The 19,058-nt window shown below is 40.9% G+C and overlaps 1 protein-coding gene across 8 annotated transcripts in view; it reads left to right on the forward strand.

Annotated features, from left to right (window-relative positions):
- CHRM3 (cholinergic receptor muscarinic 3) overlaps positions 1-19,058 on the forward strand; it is a 456,583-nt gene that overhangs the window by 103,916 nt on the left and 333,609 nt on the right. For 2 of the 8 annotated variants that reach the window (XM_072971053.1, XM_015250001.3), the window contains exon 1: positions 14,511-15,039. The exons of 4 other annotated variants lie outside the window; for them this stretch is intronic. The gene's annotated coding sequence lies outside the window, so the exon portion shown is untranslated. Of the gene's footprint in view, positions 1-10,965; positions 11,012-14,510; positions 15,040-15,220; positions 15,295-19,058 lie in introns of those variants that run through there. 2 more of the 8 variants (XM_072971052.1, XM_072971054.1) reach the window with 2 other exon arrangements.

Consider the following 19,058-nt stretch of genomic DNA (forward strand, 5'->3'; position numbering starts at 1 on the left):
GTAACTGGTGTGAGGTGATACCTCATGGTAGGTTTGATTTGCATTTCCCTGATAATTAGCGATATTGAGCATCTTTTCATGTGCTTATTTGCTATTTGTATGTTTTCACTGGAGAAATGGCTATTTAGGTCTTCTGTGCATTTTTTGATTAGGCTGTCTATTTTTTTGTTATTGAATTGTATGAACTGTTTATATATTCTGGAAATCAATCCCGTTAGTTGCATTATTTGCAAATATTTTCTCTCATTCTGTAGGTTGTTGTTTTGTTTTGCTTATGGTTTCCTTTGCTGTGCAAAAGCTTATGTTTAATTTTGAGTTTATTTTTGTGTATGGTGTGAGGGAGAAAGAGCTCTGATTTTAAAATCTTCCTACTATGACTCAGAAATGTATATCACGCAGCATCAATTAATAATTGTGTTCATTATTCTCCTAATAAATTAAGGAACTCAGTAGTGTAATTGTGCCTCACACAAAACAGACATCCAAAGAACTCCTGTGGAAGGGCTGATTGTATTTCTAAACAGACACCATGGAAAGTTTTGCAGCAAAATCATTCCCAAACCTAGGATTTTCTTTAAGAGAGTAAGTCATCAACAGCATCTTACTCCACAGCTGGGCCAGTTACCTGAGCACACATTGGTAATGACATTCTTAATGGTGACCTGAGGTTCTTTCAGTATCTCAAAGGATTTATGCCATTGAGTTTTACTGTTTCCTATACTCAAAGTTCACAAATGATTGGAAATGAGAGTATGTCTATGCCAGCTTTCTATTAATGAATTATTTAATCAAAACATTTTTCTGGTGACTTCAGATGGGAGCAAATATTGTCAAAGATGTTTATCAAAAATATGGGTAGTGTCTACAGAGTACAGTTCTAAATCGCCCTGCAATTTGCCACAGCAACCTCATGCACATTCCATGGTGTGAGAAACGGAATACTGCAGAATGAACGTGTCATGAGAATTCCATGGGCAAGTCATCACTGCCGTGGTCCAGCAGGTTCAGCTTGCTCTAGGGGTTCTCATATTTGCTGCCTGCAAATGTTAGAAGATAACTTTTAAGAGTTGTGTGTCACACTTACATTTGAAATGTCTCACTGCCTGAATAAATTCAGCATCTCAAAATGAGATCAACTTCATTCTAAGAAGCTGAATACAGGTCTTCTGATACAGTTTTTTTTTTTACTTGCCTGCATTTATCACCCCCTTAGAAAAGAAGGGGTTCCACCCCACATCGCTTCATTGCACATCCCGGTTTATTTTCTCTGAGGTCACAGTGTAGTTACCTGTGGATGTGTGTTCGCTTGGGCATCGTCTGTCTTCCCCACTGACGTAGCAGCTCCTCACAAGCAGGAACATTTGCACTTGACTCCCTGATACACAACTAGCTCCCAGGAGAGGGTCTGGCACACAGTAGGTACACATTAAATATTTGTCGAATTTGTGACTACCTGACTTTTATTTGAGCATGTTGTTTCATCAGCTGGTTACCTTAGACTATTCTGTAGTAAACAAATCACTTTGACTGTATATTGAGTGACTTGTTCCTTTTCACTAAGGAAGGTGCTACAGTGAGCATCCGTGAAACAGGATCTTGAGGCTGGAAGGTGCCTTATGGCCTCTTCAGTGCTGCTGTCATTTCCTAGCTGAGTTCAAGGTCTTAGAGTGAAGATAACACCCAGGAGAACACAGCATTAGTAAGTAACATCTGTCCAAACAAGGTGCCCAGTTCACAACTCTCTACGCTAGGTGCTAGCACTGCAGTAGGAAGTTAACTTCTCAGCAGCGCCGTTTTGCAAATGAAAATACAGATAAGCTGATGAATGCAGACAGAGTGACAGATGTGTTTTAAGATAAAAAGAAAATCTGAATCCATGGTCCCCCATATGTGAAAATGTTTTATCTTAACTTTTTTTTCACATTTTTATTTGATGTCCCTCTGTTATTGTCATATGGTAATTCTGAAATTCTGATTTCAGTCTATTTTCTTGATGAAAATAGAACCAGGTGCAGGTTACAAGGTACCATCAAGGCAACCAGTGAAAATTAGCCAGAAACTGTTGTGTACTTGGTAGAACAGTGTTTCAGAAGGGCCAGAAGTATAGCTGAAGTGACAGAGGAAAAATGAAATGAATGGGAAGAAACAGTGTGATGGTGTCACAGGAAACCTTTTTGTTCAGATTTTTTGTGATTTAGTACAGATGTTTCAACCAGAAAAAAGAGTGGTCAGATCAGGAAATGGAATAAATTAATAAATGAGAAGATTCCTAGTGGCATTCCACACAGGGCATCCCACAGCAATTAAGTTGTTAGAAAGCAGGCTCTATAGTTTGGAACTGATTACAGGAGGGCCTGAGTTCCAGAACTCCTATATAATTGGAAGCCACATTTCTCAGCTTTAATGTTAAACCACCCAAATCATTAAGCCTGGACCCCACTTTTTCAACAGCTTTGAAAACCCAATAACCCCACCTGTTATAATGCTAGATTCCTACTGATTTAGAGAATATATACATATACATTGATTTTTCATATTGTTATTTGCTATTTTTTCCCAAAAAACAGCCTTCTGTGATTTTCAGGTTAACTGCAGATGTTATTGGAAGCATATGTTTTTATCTTCTGTGGAAGACAGTCCTTTGTCACTGTTCTCCCCAGCACTCTGGCCTTTGATTCCAGTCCCTTTCTCTAGTCTGTAACTCTTGAGCTCTGTCATCCCAGAAGTATCACTCTGTCTCTCTGTGCAGCGGGGTAATTTTTGAAAACATGGACAAAGAAGTTAGTTATTTGTTGCCAAATCCACCCTCAGGGGTGGCCAACTGTATGTCCAGCTAAAAAGTGATAAATGTAATTAAGAAAATTGTTATCATAGGGGTGTTCCTATTAAATATAATCAGTGAGATCCACAGACTGAATGTGAGTATGAACATCCGTTTTCCTTTCCATTTTAAAATTTTATTTTTAAAAATATTTACTTATGTATTTATTTTTAGTGGAAGGGTAGTTGTGTTAGTTTCTGGTATACAGCATAGTGATTCAGTTATATAAATATAAATATATAGATTTCTTTCAGATTCTTTTCAATTATAAGTTATTACAAGATACTAAATGTAGTTCCCCAAGCTATACAGTAGGATCTTGTTTATCTATTTTATATAGTGTGTAGTGTGTATCTGTTAACCCCAAACTCCTAATTTATCCCTTCCCCAATTTCCTCTTTATGATAACCAAAACTTTGTTTTCTGTGTCTGCCTCTTTCTGTTTTGTAAATAAGTTCATTTGTGTCATGTTTTAGATTCCACATATAAACAGTATCATATGGTATTTGTCTTTCTCTTTCTGGTTTACTTCACTTAGATGAAAATCTGTAGGTCCATCCATGTTGTTGCAAATGGCATTATTTCATTCTTTTTTAATTGCTGAGTAGTATTCTATTGTTTAAATATACCACATCTTCTTTATCCAGTCATCTGTTTATGGACATTTAGAGTGTTTCCATGTCTTGGCTATTAAATTTTAATCACAGTGAACCATGTCTTGCCTCAATAGTAAAAATAAATAAAATTAAGTGATTAAACAAATATGAAAAGTTTGTAAAAAGAAAATGATAAAATCTAAGTGAATTATTTGAGCTGCAGTTTCCTTAACCACCTTCTCAGTAGCCTGGCTTAGGTCAGAGGCCTGATCCAGAAAGATTGCTTCCAGTCACTATTCTTTGATTTTTCTCAAATTTGTCATTTTTTAGAAAAAGTTTATACTTGGATAAATTAAGACTGTTTAATATTGATTTTTGTAAAGTGAAAATAAGATCAAGTTCAAGCATTCCAATCTGTTAACACACACACCTTTTACAAAATACTAACTGGAATGTATTATTGTGCATTTGGCTTCATTTTTCTTGTACAAATATACATGTGTTAAGACAGTCATCTATTTTGTACTTCCGTAGCCACGTGATAGTGTGTTGCTGCACCCTGGTCTGATTACAAGATATTGGTTATCATATTGCTAAGCTTTTTGGTTTTCTTCTTCTGTCTTTTCTTTTAAACCTTTAATCATATTTAGTATCAACACTTATGTGCAGATTCAGCTATGTGTTTAAGGTTGAATTGAAAAGTTCAACTTAAGTTGAATACATGTGATAACATATTCCCAGATTGTTCTTTAGAGAAAAATGAATGAATTTACTGGCAAAATATGTGTCTGTACCATTATACCTCCCCAACCCACTATCTCAGGACAGCTTACATTTTTTACTTCAGTGCCTGGAAGTAGATTAAATTTGTGGATTTTTAATCACTCTCAGGGTGATGCATTTTTCCAAAGGACAACTTTCTGTTTTATCACTGTTTGGAATAATGGCCAGTAGAGAGGGGGTGAGGTACTGTCCATAATGTATGGCCTGCCCCAGCGGTTCTCCACCTTGGCTGCAGGTTACAGTCACCCTGGGGAGCTTTCAGAAACCCTGACACCCCAATTCCACTTAAGTCAGAGTCCCCAGGAGTGGAACTCAGGTATCAGTGCATCTCAAACCTTCTCAAATGATTCTGTTGGGTGCCAGATGTGGGAAGCACTAGGCTAAGTTGACGGGGGAGTGGAAGGAGAGAAGTGGTCTCAGCCCCACCATGCAGGGCAGTCAGAGTTGGGCCGTGTCACCTGCCGGGCTCAGATCTGTCCTGCTGATGCAAGCCCTGCCTTGAACCTGACTCCCCTCCTGCTGTCTGCCCCCCACCTGTCTGGTCTCCACGTTGGACAACCCTAGAGGACAAGGCTCCTTACCCCACAGTCCCTCTTGCTCTAGAGTCAGTATGACAGATACCTCCCCTCTCCTGCATGCTCTTTCCTGATCCATCTCTTTGCAGAGCTACCTCTTGCTTCCTGAACCTCGAAATTACGGCTCAAGTAGCTCTCTTGATGGTAACTGATATTTTTACATTCAAAGCACAACTCTGCTTCATCCCAGTGCTTTTACCTGCTACCAAGGCACACCCTGCACACTGGCCTGACCCCTGCGATGACCTTGGGGGCTGACCTGGGCCCCAGGACTTGCTAGGGGTCCCTGGCTGGGTTGGTCTTCCAGGGTGGTTATGAGTAAGACATTTTCTGGTCTCGGCAAACACACCCCTGCTGCAGTTAAGCGCAAGTGAAATATAGCATGTTGAGCCTGTTTTGGAAGGGACCAACTCCTCTCCAACAGCAGGAAGCAGGGGAAAATGGCCCATTTTCATTTATTAGGCTTTTCTTTCTTTTCTATCAGCTGCAAACTTTGTCTTGCCCGTAATGATAACACTCCTATGATGGGAATGACCAAATTTCCTTGGATTCTTTCCGTATCTCCATCCCATAATGCCTTCTGCTGTATCTCATTTACTGCTGTGACAACCTAAGGAATAGTCACTGCACGTCATCCCGTTTTACAGATGAAGACACGGTGGGTCAGATAAAGTTCCTCAGCCAAGGTATCATGTTTCATCCATGATAGAGCCAAGAGGATTCCAGCCTAGAACTGTTCCATTCCCTGAGCCCGAGCTGTTGACACTGTGTTGTGAAAACTGGACTTTAAAAATATGCAAGGCCTTCAAACAGTCTACTCCCAAACTCCATTTATACCCTTCTGTGCTGTCACTCACGGCCACCCTCCCCGCCCCTTTGCTCCAGCACTGACGACTGCTGATGGTGCCCGAACTGTGACAACTGCGAGTCTCTCCAGGTGCTGCTCCTCAGGGCTGAAGTTTTTGCTCTCTCCTTCGTGGTGAACTCCCACTCACAGGTGTCAAGCCTCAGTTCAAACGTCAAATAATTCTATTTGAAGCTTTAACTGAGCTCCCAAGTTGGTTAACTGCTCTTTTGTCTGTGTTCTTACAGCATATGGTAAATATCTCAATCACAGCCTTCATCACTTACTAGCTAATAAGCTTTGATGATTTAGTTAACCTGTATAAGCCTCAGTTTCCTCATGTGTAAAGGCTGTCAAAGAACCTCCCTCAGAGGCTTATGAATATTAAAAGAGATAATGAATGTAAGACACACAGCTGTTTGTTATCTAGTAAGCATTTTTTAAAATACTAACTTTTAAATTACTATCTTACTAGAGGACAATTTCTTATCTATTTTCTTTTACTATGTGGTTAATTTCTACAGTGACAGGCACGATGACATGTATTTTCTACTTGTATATTTGGCAAAATGCTTGGCACAGAATGGAAACTCCCGAGCTCTCGCAAGTTCCTTAACTCCTCCATCTCCAAAATGGAAATCTTCAAGAGGCTGTTAGGAGGATTAAGAGAAGGTGTGAAAGTGACTAGCACAGAGAGCCTTCAATAAATGTCAGCACCTCTTCTCCCTTCATACACTTGGTACACAGATGGATGAACTCGAGAGGGAGTGAAACCCTTTCATCATGTTGCTGGTTTCTTTTTCTTACACCGAGATGACGGCAGATGACAGCTCTGTGGTAGCCGTCTCTGAGATGGGCCTTGTAGTGTGATGGGGTCACCAGGTCTTGAGACTGGCCCTGTCAGTGCTCAGCGGGCTGACTGCTGCTGTCCCCCAGGGAGCGTGGGGTGTTTGGTGCAGTGAGAGGCCCAGCACACTTTGCTGGATGTCTCTTCTGCCCACAGGATAAACACTGTCCACAGGTCCTTTCTGTTCTGCACTGGACTTTGGCCGACCGTCTGTTTGTGGCACAGGGCATCCCGGGGACAGAGTAGACGAGGTGCCCTCCTCTACATTCTAGTAACCCCACTGAGTAAATGCTAAAACCTGACTTGAAGAGTGGACCTGAAAATCTTTGTTATGAAGAGAACCTACAGATCCTGGAGCAGCAGAGATTAGAGACGGAAATCAAAGAGCATTCATTTAGTTTGGGATGGAGTCCACCATAACACAATATTTTCTTCTGGAGTAACCCAGAAACCTGTATGGGTACTCCTCTTCTTACTCAGTCTTCAAGGAGTTGTCTACACCTGCTGGAACTTCTTCCTCACCCTCCATTTACCTTTCAGTGCACTGATGTCCTTTTCTAATACTTGAAGAAGTATTTCAGCAAAGGTTCCCTCTAAGGAAAGAAAAGACTTTAAAATCATTTCTGAAGACATACTTGAAGCTCTTGCTTTATTTGCAGGGGTGACATGTCATTGGACTGCAGCCTGGCTTCAGTTTCATGAGCAGCGGCTGCTCTGATGTGATAGTCTGAGAAGTGACTAGATAAAGGTCTAATTTAACATGTCTTTCATTCTGAAGCCTAGATAGCTGATAATTATCAGATGTCTTGTAAATTTTCTGTTACGTTCACTGATAATATAGTTCCTATCTCGGTCTATCATTCATCTTACACCAACCCTACAGGCATCTGTCATCAGAGGTTACCTAATGCAGGTTCAGGACTAGCTTCAGTTGCTGCCCACAACCTTTTTCTTCTGTAACAAAGATTTTTAATTGACAAACTCTTTCCTTGACCCTATGGCCAAGTCCCCCACCAAGCTATCATGTCTCCTGTTACTTTTGATACTAAACCTCTCCAAGAATAGACCAAATTAATTAATTGCACTGTTGAATTAGCTACTAATTTCCCAACTCCTCAAATTCAACTTTCTATTCCAAATGAAACTAATATGATAGGTTTTATCTATATTGCTAGATCTAATAAAATTTATGTTAACATTTAAAAAATGAACAGCTCTAAACAATGTGCCTATAATGATTACAATAATTAATAAAAATCTTACTTAAGAAAAGTTAGACTTCCAGAATGTGACCCATACTAGAGAAGCATATAATAAAAACTGTCAATGTGAGGGCCCAGGTGTGGAGTTCAGCATACAAAGATATCAGTGGAGCTATGACCATGTTCAAAGGACTGAAGCATTCTGTGCTTAAAGAATTAATGGACAGTATGTGAACGATCTCTTCCCAAATACAGAATATCAACAAAGATGTAGAAATTATGTAAAGGAACCAAGTGAAAATTTCCTAGAGGGACTCAAAAGCAGACTTGAGTTGGTGGAAGAGATAATCACTGAACTTAAAGGCTGATGAGGAGGAATAATCCACAAAGAACAGGAAGTGTGAAGAACAGTGCACAGAGCCTGAGGGACTGTGTGCGGTACAGCATCAAACAGATCAACACCTGGGCGTTCCAGGAGGAGAAACAGAAAAGGCAGAAAAATGCTTGCAGAAATATCGGCCAAAATTTTACAAGTTTTATGGAAAATAGCTATCTAAATATCCAGGAAGCTCAATGAAGCCCAAGTCAGATAAACATGAATAGGTCCATGCCTACGTATTGTGGCCAAACTGCTGGAAGATAAAAATAAAGGGAAAATCTTGCAAACAGATGAACAGAATGACAGACCAAAGACATTTATTAGAGACTAAGGGGAATATTCATAATGCTGAAAGTCTCAATTAATCAGGAATAAAACAGTTAAAAACATAGAGACATCTAACAACAGTCCTAAAACACAGGAAGCAAAACCTGACCAAATTAAAATGAGAAATAAACAATTCAACAAGAGTAGTTGGAGACATCAATACTGTAGTCTTAAACAATGGACAGAACAGTGAGACAGGAAATCAGGAAGTGTATAAAGAGCTGAAAAACACTTTTCAGTCCCCTTGAAATAAACATCTGTGGAACACTCCACCCCAAGCAGTAAAATACATACTATTTTCAAATGCAGATGGAACATTCTTCAGGATAGATCATATGCTAGGTCCATAAAACATGACTCAGTCAACTCAAAAAGGTTCACATTGTATTCTCTGACCATAACAAAATTAAGTTAGAAACCAACAATGAAAGGAATCTGGGAACTCCCCAGATATTAAATACTGGACAGAATATGTCTAAATAACCCATGGGTCAAAGAGGAAATCACAAAGGAGATTTAAAAATATTTTGAACTGAATAAAAAAAATACAACATATCCAACGTTGTGCGAGGTAACTAACACAGTGCTACAGGAAATTTGTAGTTTTAAATGCCCTCAATATAGTAAATGGACACCACTCAAGAATCTTAAGTTTCATCATAAGACACTAGATACAGAAGAGCAAACTAAAATGAAAATATGAAAGAAAATAATAAAGTCTGCAGTGGAAGTCAATGCAGTAGAAAACAGAAAAACAGTAGAGAAAACCAGTAAAAACAATAAAGAAAATAAATAAAACCAAAAATCGGTTCTTTGAAAAGATCAATCCTGTGAACAAAACTTTAGCTAGACTGACCAAGAAAAAAAGAGAAACACAGATTGTCAAAATCCAGAACAAAAGGGGAATGTCAGTACCAAATCCTACAGAAATTATAGGGATTGTAACAAAATACTTTGAACTACTTTCTGCCAACAATAGACAATTTAAATGAAATGGGAAAATACCTAGAAAGATTCAAATTCATAACTGAATAAAAATATAGAAAATCTGAATGGCTGGTAAGTAATGAAATTGAATTAGCAGTTTAAAATCTTCCCATAAATCTTTCCCATAAAGGAAAGCCCAGGCTGATGTGACTTCATCGGTGAACTGACAAATATTTAAAGTAGAAATAATTCCAATCCTTCACAGACTCTTCAAGACTTAGAGGAGGGGACACTTTGCATCTAACTTTATGAGGCCAATATTACCCTGATGCCAAAGCCAGACAAGACATAGTTAAGAAAAGAAAACTACAGACCAATCTCCCTCATAAATGCAGGTGAAAAACCACCAACAAAACAACCAAATCGATGTATAAATTGGCCAATGTGTATATATTAACTAAGTGTAAGTTGTTTGACTGCAAAATTGGTTTAATGTCTGAAAAATCAATTAACAAAATGTGCAAAATGAATAGAATAAGGGAAAAACACATGATCAAAGTCTTAGTAGATGCAAAAAAGCATCTGACAAAATCCAACATCCATTTCTGACTTAAAAACAAAAACAAAAACAAAAACAAACCTTCAGCAAACTAGAAATAGAAGGGAACTTTCTCAGTCTGTTAAAGGACATCGACAACAAAACCTACAGATGACATTGTACTGGAGAATGAGAGACTGAATCTTTTCTTCTGATGATCCTAAAGAAGAGAGGATGTTCAATTTTAATACTCAGCATTGTACAGGACATTCTGGCCACTGCAATAAGGCCACAATTAAATATAAATATAGAGATACATAATTTTAAGGTATCCAGATTAGAAGACAGGTAAATTGTGTTTACTGGCAGTAGACATGATCTTGTATGTAGAAAATCTTAAGCAAGCCACAGAAGTATTATTAGAACTAATAAAAGTTCTAATGATATTATATATTGCAAAACCAGAGAATGTAAGATCAATATGCATAGTTGTGTATCTATATACTACTGCTGAACTTTCTGAAAATGAAATAAACAGAACTTCATTCACAAAAAAATATTATGTAGGAATACATTTATCGAAAGAAGTACAGTGCTTGTATATCAAAAATTAGAAAACACTGTGAGAGAAGAGAACTTTCGGAGAGGAGGAACATGTTAGCTGAGAGAAATTCATGAAGATTTAAATAAATGGAGCGATTCCCATGATCATGGATTGAAAGACTTAATCTTATTAAGATTGCAATTCTTTGACTTTATCAATAGATTTCAGTAAAATTCTATCAGTACTTCACATGGATTTTTGCAGAAACTGATAAACTGATCCAAAAGTGTATGTGGGAATTCACAGGACCCAAAATAATCAGTTTTGAAAAAGAAGAACAAAGTAGGAGGACTTGACGCTTCCTGACTTTAAAACTAAATGTAAAGCTACAGTAATCAAAATAATGTGATACTAGTGTAAAGACAGGTATACGAGTCAATGGAACAGAGTTCAGAATCTAGAGATAAATTCTTGTGAGTCTTACATATATTAGCATATGTTCCATAGAAGACCAGACACAAAAGGCTTTAATTTGTAAGACATTCTGGAAGAATTTCAAGAACAGAGTTCCGAGCAGTGCTTGCCAGGACTGGGGAGGTGGAAGGGTCCTGACTACGAAGGGACACAGGTAACTTCCTAACATGATGGAAATGTCTGTCTCGATTGTGGGAGTGGTTACACTATGGTGAACATTTATGAAAACTCAATGAGCCATCTACTAAAAATGGGTGAATTTTTCTGTATATAAGTTATTTCTAGGGGGCAGGGTATAGCTCAGTGGTACAGTATGTGCCTAGCATGCATAAGGTCCTGGGTTCAATCCCCAATCCCTCCATTAAATTAAAAAACCTAATTACCTCCCCCAAAACAAAAAATAAATATTTCTAAATAAACTCACATAATTATGTATTAATTTTCTTCATCTTTTATCTTAAAATATAGAAAACAGCAACTGAAATTGAGAGAGATTTTTTTTTGTCTTTCCTGTTTTTGCCATTTCGAAGATAGTGTAAAGTAGCACATTCTCCCCCTTTGCTCCAGTTTACCAGCCCTCCTTCTCCAGTGCAGGCAGTCTCGTTCTTGGCACTAGTTACTTGCCATCACTAACAAAAACCTGTCCCCCAGGGACAGCACAGGCTGTCCTTTTCTTGTGTTTCTCTGCTCTCCTCTAGTCCAAGTTCAAGGACATGGAAGGTGGGGAGCTTTTCTTGATCAACTCAATTTGACATACACATCATCTCATTTTCTTCAATAGCCCCTGTCACTAAATGTATGTAAATTTTTATGCGTGTGACTTCTGCATTGAGTTATTTCTCATGTGTTTCATCAAGTTATATCAAGATTTTTCTCAGTCCATTGCTGAGAATACTCCTGAAGGAGTAAGACTTCCTCTCACAAGGCTCACTATGTGAATGTGTTTGATAGTGGTAATGAAAGAATAAATAGGACTCCTGTAAGACTGCGTTTCTCATTGTTGTAACGGGCCACTATTTTTTAAAAGCTCTGGGAACAAAGACAAGGAAGTAACTACATATTTGATAGAGATGATGAATTTAGATGAGGGAAATTATGTTTTTTCCTAGTTTTATTAAATCATTGAATACATCCCTGTAAGTTTAAAGTGGACAGGAAAATTACATTTTAAAATGTTAGAGGATCATGAGAACATCTCATCAGAAACTTTAAAAATTGGTTTAATGAGAGCTGATGATTATATTTAGGAGTTAAGTATAAATCATGCAGTTTGATCATGTTGGGTGTCAAAATGTCAGAAGCATTTTCTGTGACTTGACTTAAAACAGAATTTTTATGAATTAAGTGTTTCAAGGTATCATGCACATGGTTAATTCTAAGGGAATTTATGTCTACTGTTTATTTTGTCTTGTAGAAAAGAATGTCTCTAGAACGGGCTTCTAAAATTAATTTTTTTACAAGATATGTAGGAGTTCCATTCTACTTGATAAAGTTTAACAATAAAATCCTGAAAAAAAAATCAAAGTGTAATGAAAACTGGGAGGTTATGTATGGAAGTAATCAGGAATATCCTGGGGGGAAAAAACATAATTAAGAGAAAGGATTGCCTGGTGAAGTTTAATATAATCTTTGCTCTAAATCTATGCAGAATCACCTCTAAAGAAATGAGAACAAAAAGGATTGAAGCAGATTCAGCTAAAATAATATTTATGTCTTTTAAGTGATTTTCACTCTATTAGTTACATGAAAAAAAAGATTTATTTTTGCAAAATGCCCCCTTGATTAAAACCTTAAATAACGTTAACTAGATTACTATTGTATAACTCCATAATGATGCCAGAATTAGCTGCCACCTCTCACCTCCACGGATTATTTCCGATTTCAGGAACATTCTCAGAAGATAAAGAAATTATTGTATGGTGGAAAGTGAATGAAATTTGGCAAAATTCAGCCTAAGTTTGAATCACCAGCTTCCTAATCTGTAAAATGAGGCTAACGTATATTTTCAAGGTTGTAATAAGGATTAAATGATACAGTCCCAATTTGGAACAACCAGCATCTTACCTAGTTCATGGGAGAACCTCAGTAAATGAGAGAGACTAATAAAAACAACAATCTGTGATTGTAGTAAGACTGTCATTAACAGAAGGATGTGGTACCCCTGCCAGTAGCTGCTAAGCTTGAGTAAAGAGGTAAGATATTCTCTAAGAATACTCACCCATGGGAAAATACCCACTACCTTCAGGCGCCTTGCTCATGCTGGAGATGCCCCAGCAGGAGACTTTCTGCCCTCAGGCAGCTTACATTTTAGGTGGATCATTAGCATTTGCAGCCTTGGCTACTTTTGCAATTTTCTTTCACCAATGATTGTTACTTTTATCAGAACCTCTGTAGTGGAATTAATTCAGCAACAAATATTTGTTGAGGGAAGGATAGACAGATTAAAATTTGGGAGAAAATGTGCCCTTTAAGCAGAGCGTGTGACAGCACATTATTTCATGCATGTATGTAAGACTGTCTCCTGAACAGTGAGATGTATGAAGGAGCAGAAATAGGTTTTCTAATTAAAACAAACCAAACCAAACCCTATGGTTACCAAAGGCAAAAGGGGTGGGAAGGGATAAACTGGGAATTTGGGATTAGCAGATACAAAGTACTGTATGTAAAATAGATAAACAGCAAGGTTCTACTGTATATATAGCACAGGGAACTATATTCAATATGTTACAGCAACCTATAATGGAAGCGAATATGAAAAGGAATATATGTATGTATGTATGTGTGTGTGTGTGTAGCTTAATCACTGTGCTATACACCTGAAACCGACACAGCATTCTAAATCAGCTATGCTTCAATGTAAAACAACAGTTCACATGAACTGCAAATGAGAAAAAAGATGTTTACAGTGGAATTACCTGGACGTCGCCCCCCCAGCCGGATGATGAGTCCACACCCACACTTCGCTGCGTCCAGCACACGAAGAGGACGCCCGGCGCTCAGGGAATTCAGGGCCTGCCCGGAACGGGAGGGGACCTCGGATGGGCCCCGCCCGGGCCGGATCCCGCCCGCGCTCCTCCACTTGCCCAGGAACCAGCAGGGAAGGCGGGGGACTCCTCCGGATGAGACGTGAGCTGAGAGCCGTGACGGCAAAATGCCGTGTGATCTTGGCCAGGTCTTGGGCTGTGGAGGGGGAGCTGCTATTTGGAACCAAAGAGCCACAAGAAGACATCATCCAGGCGCGGCTGCAGCTGCCAGGTAGACCTCGTGGGCCTGGAGGCCTCGAGCACTGCTCACGGCCTCGGGTCACGTCGGGTGCCGTTTCCGGAGCCTGCCCGCACCTCGACCGCAGGCGAAGCATCCGGGCGCTGCCCGGCCGAGTGCGCAGCGCGTGCGCATGGGCAGCACGCCGGCCTCCTGTGCGCGTGCGCGAGCCCGGGTCGGCCTGCGCAGGGGCTGCTGGGAGCGGTCTGGAGGCGCTGGCCTCTGTCGAAAGCGGCGGAAGGCTCCAGAGCTGAGGCACGTTGTGGCCGCCGCCGCCTGCTGCCCAGTATCCGAAATAACGCGCCTCAGTGACTCCACCTGGGTCCGTGACGTGCGCACGTTCCCTCTGGGTCGTGCGTCAGAGGGGAGGGCGCTGTGGCTGCCCACTGCTGACTGCTGACTGCTGACGGGCGTCCAGCTGGGACGCCACTGTCTTTGGAAGCTTCAGACTCAACAACATAAACACGCTTAAGACCCTGTAGTGGCAGCCGAAGGGAACAGGCGAGCCGGAGGCTGGGGACCGGTGTCTGGGGAAGGTTCCGGAACGAGCGGAGGAGCAGCGGCGCTGGGGAGGCGGCCCGGCACAGCCGCGCGGCGCTGACGCGGCCCGCCGAGTCCCCGCGTGGAGGGCCGACGCCTCACGTTTCAGCGACGAACAGTGGCGGGGATCTCAGCGGGAAACGATCTGCAAAGCCGGGCGTCAGGCCCGTGGGCCCGTGCTGAGCGTCAGGGTGACGGGCGCGCGAAACTTGGAGGGGGCTGCATGCGAGTCGGTAACCGCCGAGCGCGCCCCGCTGAGAGCCCCCGGCGGGCCCCCCGCGTGCCCGCGCAGAGGCTGCCAGGGGCTCCGAGTCTCGGCGCGCGGTCCGTGCCTTGGCGTGGGCGGAGGACGACCGCGGACGCGCGTGGTGGAGCCTGACGGTGAGTGTAGGAGCCGGCTCCGTTGGCAAGTCGGTATCTTACTGTAAGGGCCTAAAAGCTCTGAGGATGTTTTTAAAAAATTCAAATTTTAACCCATTGTTTCTTTGAAGAAAAAATGCGCTACACTACATGTCATTCAGCGTATCTGGGACGAAAAGCTCGCCGTGCATCTGTGTCCTCGCTCCAAAGTGGGAAGTTCGTCAGACGCTGCCGGGTTACCAAGCTGAGAGCTTTCAGTGGAGCCCCAGTCACCAGGTCTTGCTTGAGGGGCCTTTCTTTCATATCTAATGTATTTTAAGTCCGTTTCATTTCTTTTTTCCCTTGAGCCCTGTGTTTCTAGAACCCCAGGCTCACACATTGAGTATGGCATTTGCCTTGTGAGAACACTTTCATACTATTTGTCAACAAAATTTTCAGGCTTCTTATGTTGCCCTTGGCTTTTGCTTGGGCCTAAGAAACCTATCCTATTGGGAAGATTTTTTTTTCCTATCCCTACCTTTTTAAAAAGAGTTTTATGTTTTATTTATCTTTGTATTATTACTTTATTTTGGTGGGGGAGTAATTGGGTTTATTTATTTTTGGAGGCGGTACTGGGAATTGAACTCGGGACTTCGTATACACTAAGCATGTGCTCTACCACTTGCGCTATACCCTCCCCACCTACATGGGTTTTCTTGTTTGGCAGTCTCAGCAGATTCCTGGCCTGGACCTGGTGTTGATACTTCTGAGACTTGTTGCCTAGAATCAAGGCATCAGCGTCACGGAAGTTAGTGACTACTGAGGGCAGGACCCTTGGTTAGGCCTGGGTAAAAGCCAGGGCTGTGAAAGAGGCCTTCACCTGGGCCTTTGGGTACCTTTGCAGCTTGACCTTGAACCGGAGAGATGCAGCCTCGCCTGGAATTGCTGGTGAGGCTGAGGAAGATGAGGGATCTTAATGTGAGCCGGTGAACAACATACACTTTTTCAAGCTACAAGTTGCTGCGTGTGTGAAAAAGCATGCTTTAGGTTCCATCGGTGCATTGCTGTTCCCAAGCCTAGCAGGCATCTGAAGTCTCTTGTTCTGTGTTTCAGGCCCAGGAGGCAGGAATAACGTTGGGTTTATATGACTTCCCTCATGGTTTCAAGTTTGCTTTGATTGGATCCGTTACCTGAATTCTAACCTTGGCTTTGGTTTTCCAATTCCCAAAATGTACAGAGGACAGCATGGCTTGAGTCACCCACCATTCTATCTCAATGATTTATTCCTGGTTCTGACTGGGGGACTCGGTTACCAGAATTCTCTTGGCTAAAGCCATTCTTTTTCTGTGGCAGACAATCTCTGTTGAGATGCAGAATGTAGCTTCAGAATGAATACTTACGAGCTGTGACTGAGGGAGAGGGGCAGCTCTGTAAAGAGTGCATCCCACTATCTGGCCCCAGCGGTCACTGGTGGGGCTGGCAGCTGGTATTCTAATATCCATCAGGATGTTGGATGCTAATGGAATTCAGCAGATAACTGCCAGGAGGTCTGTAATCTTGTGGTTGGCCTCACTGTATGAATGCTCAGCTTAAGAGCAATCTGTGCTTGTGCACGCGTGGTGGGGGACTTCCTGTCTGAAGCCTTTATGAGGCCTTGTGCTTTAGGATCATTGCTCGCTTTGTATTTCTTAATAATCTGCTTGGTATCAATTTATAGCCTAAAACCTACTTCCTCTAATATATAAGTAGAAAGGCCCTTCTTTTATTTGCATTTTAAATTATATTTTCCTTGCTTAAATGGGGAAGTCAGAGAGGGGCCTGGCGTAGAGACAGCGGCATGAAATGATGCGCTGAAGTACTGAATACCAAAGCAAGACTTGCTGCTGTTTTGAGCTCTGAGGTTGTCCTCTTTCTGCCCTAAGAGCGAGTATCCTGTCGCCCCAAGTGTTTACTGAAGTCTTCCTTCCTTAGTCAAGAGGAGCTGAAACATCAGCACCGAGGAATGCTTGCAGCATTTGTCTTTAACTCTGCTCTGACATTAATGGAAGTGCTGTCACTTCCGAAGATGAAAAAGCATTTGTTAAATTTGTAAATATTTTGACTCCAAAACTCACGTGAGGCATCTGTATACGCAAGGTACTAGGAAGCCATCATCTTTTTGAAAATACCCACTTGAGGTAACTGATTTCCAAGTCATAAATCATTTCCCTTCAAGACAAAACTAGGAAAGTATCAAAAGACACTCATGAAGACAGCCTTCTAAAAGTCTAGACTGGTAACGTGAAAAGAGGAAACCCCAACCTTGATATTTTCCGTGTTCTTTTGGCTGCCCTCCTTCCTCCTGTGCTTCCAGGAAACCAAGGCTTTTTCAGGTTTTGGAATCAAGAGTGTCCTGGCTTCTCAAATACTTGAAAGTAATTATGCATTCTAGCAGACAGCTTGGAAGTTGTAAGGGAGCCATTTCCATCTCAGTCTAAATGCATATCTTGCCTCTGTTGATGTATTCTGGTAGAAAGCTTCAGAATTCCCATAGTGGCTCCTGTCAGGTCTTAAGATAGTAATTCAGCTTGCTTTTCTTTCTTTGGTTTTCTTTCATTTATTAGGCTTCAGTGGTGACTTTTAAGTTTGCTTTACTTGGGTTCCATCTCTGGTACCCCTAGCATATTTCAGATGGCTGAGGTAGTCATAGATTGCTAATTTTGTTACATTTTGGTTAAGTACCCCTTTAGTACTCTGCCACTTTAGGTATCTTTTGGTCTAGTAACAATTACCTTTCTTTATTTCTAGCATCCAGAAGTTAACCTGGTGCATTGACACTAATAATGGGTCTGTTTAACATTAAGGTTCAGAAATTAATTTTGTTTGTTCCCTAACTTTACCTGCTGCTGTCATTTGAGAATGTTTAGTTCAGTAGCTCTCTGATACGGAATTGTGTTTTGAAGGGTGACTTAATTCGGCTCCCAGAGTCCACCACCCCAGGTCACATCCTAACTCCTTGGATGCTCAGGGTCTGTGATGTTCCACTAAATTCTGTATTTATGCAGAGTTTTACTCCCAGGAATCTTTCTTTTATTAATAAAAGAATGAGATAGAATGAGATTTGATTGCTACATTTGCTCACCCACTGCTATTTGGCTGTGAAATTCCTTTGATAAGAATTGCAGCTTTTATAAAATGCAGGTGATGATAGCAATTTTGGGAGATTGTGAAAAGAAAACAGATATGCACGTAAGGCACTTATCACAGTGTTGTGCACACAGGTAGGCACATGGGTAACACTGATGATGATTTTACTCCTGCTAAGAAGGGACAGGGAGAAGCAAGGGCAGCGAGGCAGGGGAGAAGCAGCAGGAGGAGCAAACAGGAAGATAAAAGCAGGAGCATGTAATGGCTAAAATGAGCTTGTGCCGTGTGGGGAGGGTTTTCCCAGTATCTCCGCTGTAATTTACACAGTTCTCATCTTCAGTGCAATTATAAAGCATGATGAGAGACTCTGAAGATTTTTTGTCCTCTTTTTTATTTTTCAGGAGATGCCCATAGGAACTGCTTCCCACTTTCTCATTGTTGGCTTTGTCCTAACTTTAGACCTTCTCTCTACATTAGCTCATCTCCCCCACGCCACTCCATCAGACAGCTCTGACTCTTGAGAGCACTTTATCCACAGCTTGTCCAATGTTGTTTCATCCCAATTAGATAGTATTGGCGTTAGATTTTAAATTTAAATAGAATTAGAGGCCACTGTGTTTTGTAAACTACATATGAAAAAATCCACTGACTATGTGTAGTTAATTTAACTTACCTTAGTTAAAATTAAGAGAAAAGAGTAACTAGAACATTATGAGAGCAAACGAAGAATAAACATAGCAGTTAATCTCCAGTCAACTATTCTTTAAACTCTAATAGCCAACAAATGTAAACATTGAAATGACAGTTGCCTCAGTTCAAATACAAACGCACGTAGAATCTCCCTGATAGCAACATAACGCAAGCTTAGAAATATACCTCCTGCTTTGCTTCTTCCTGACCCTTTTTCACCAAGACTGATTCTTTTTGATTTATTA

Source organism: Vicugna pacos, chromosome 11, assembly GCF_048564905.1.
Source record: "Vicugna pacos chromosome 11, VicPac4, whole genome shotgun sequence".
Taxonomy (NCBI): domain Eukaryota; kingdom Metazoa; phylum Chordata; class Mammalia; order Artiodactyla; family Camelidae; genus Vicugna; species Vicugna pacos.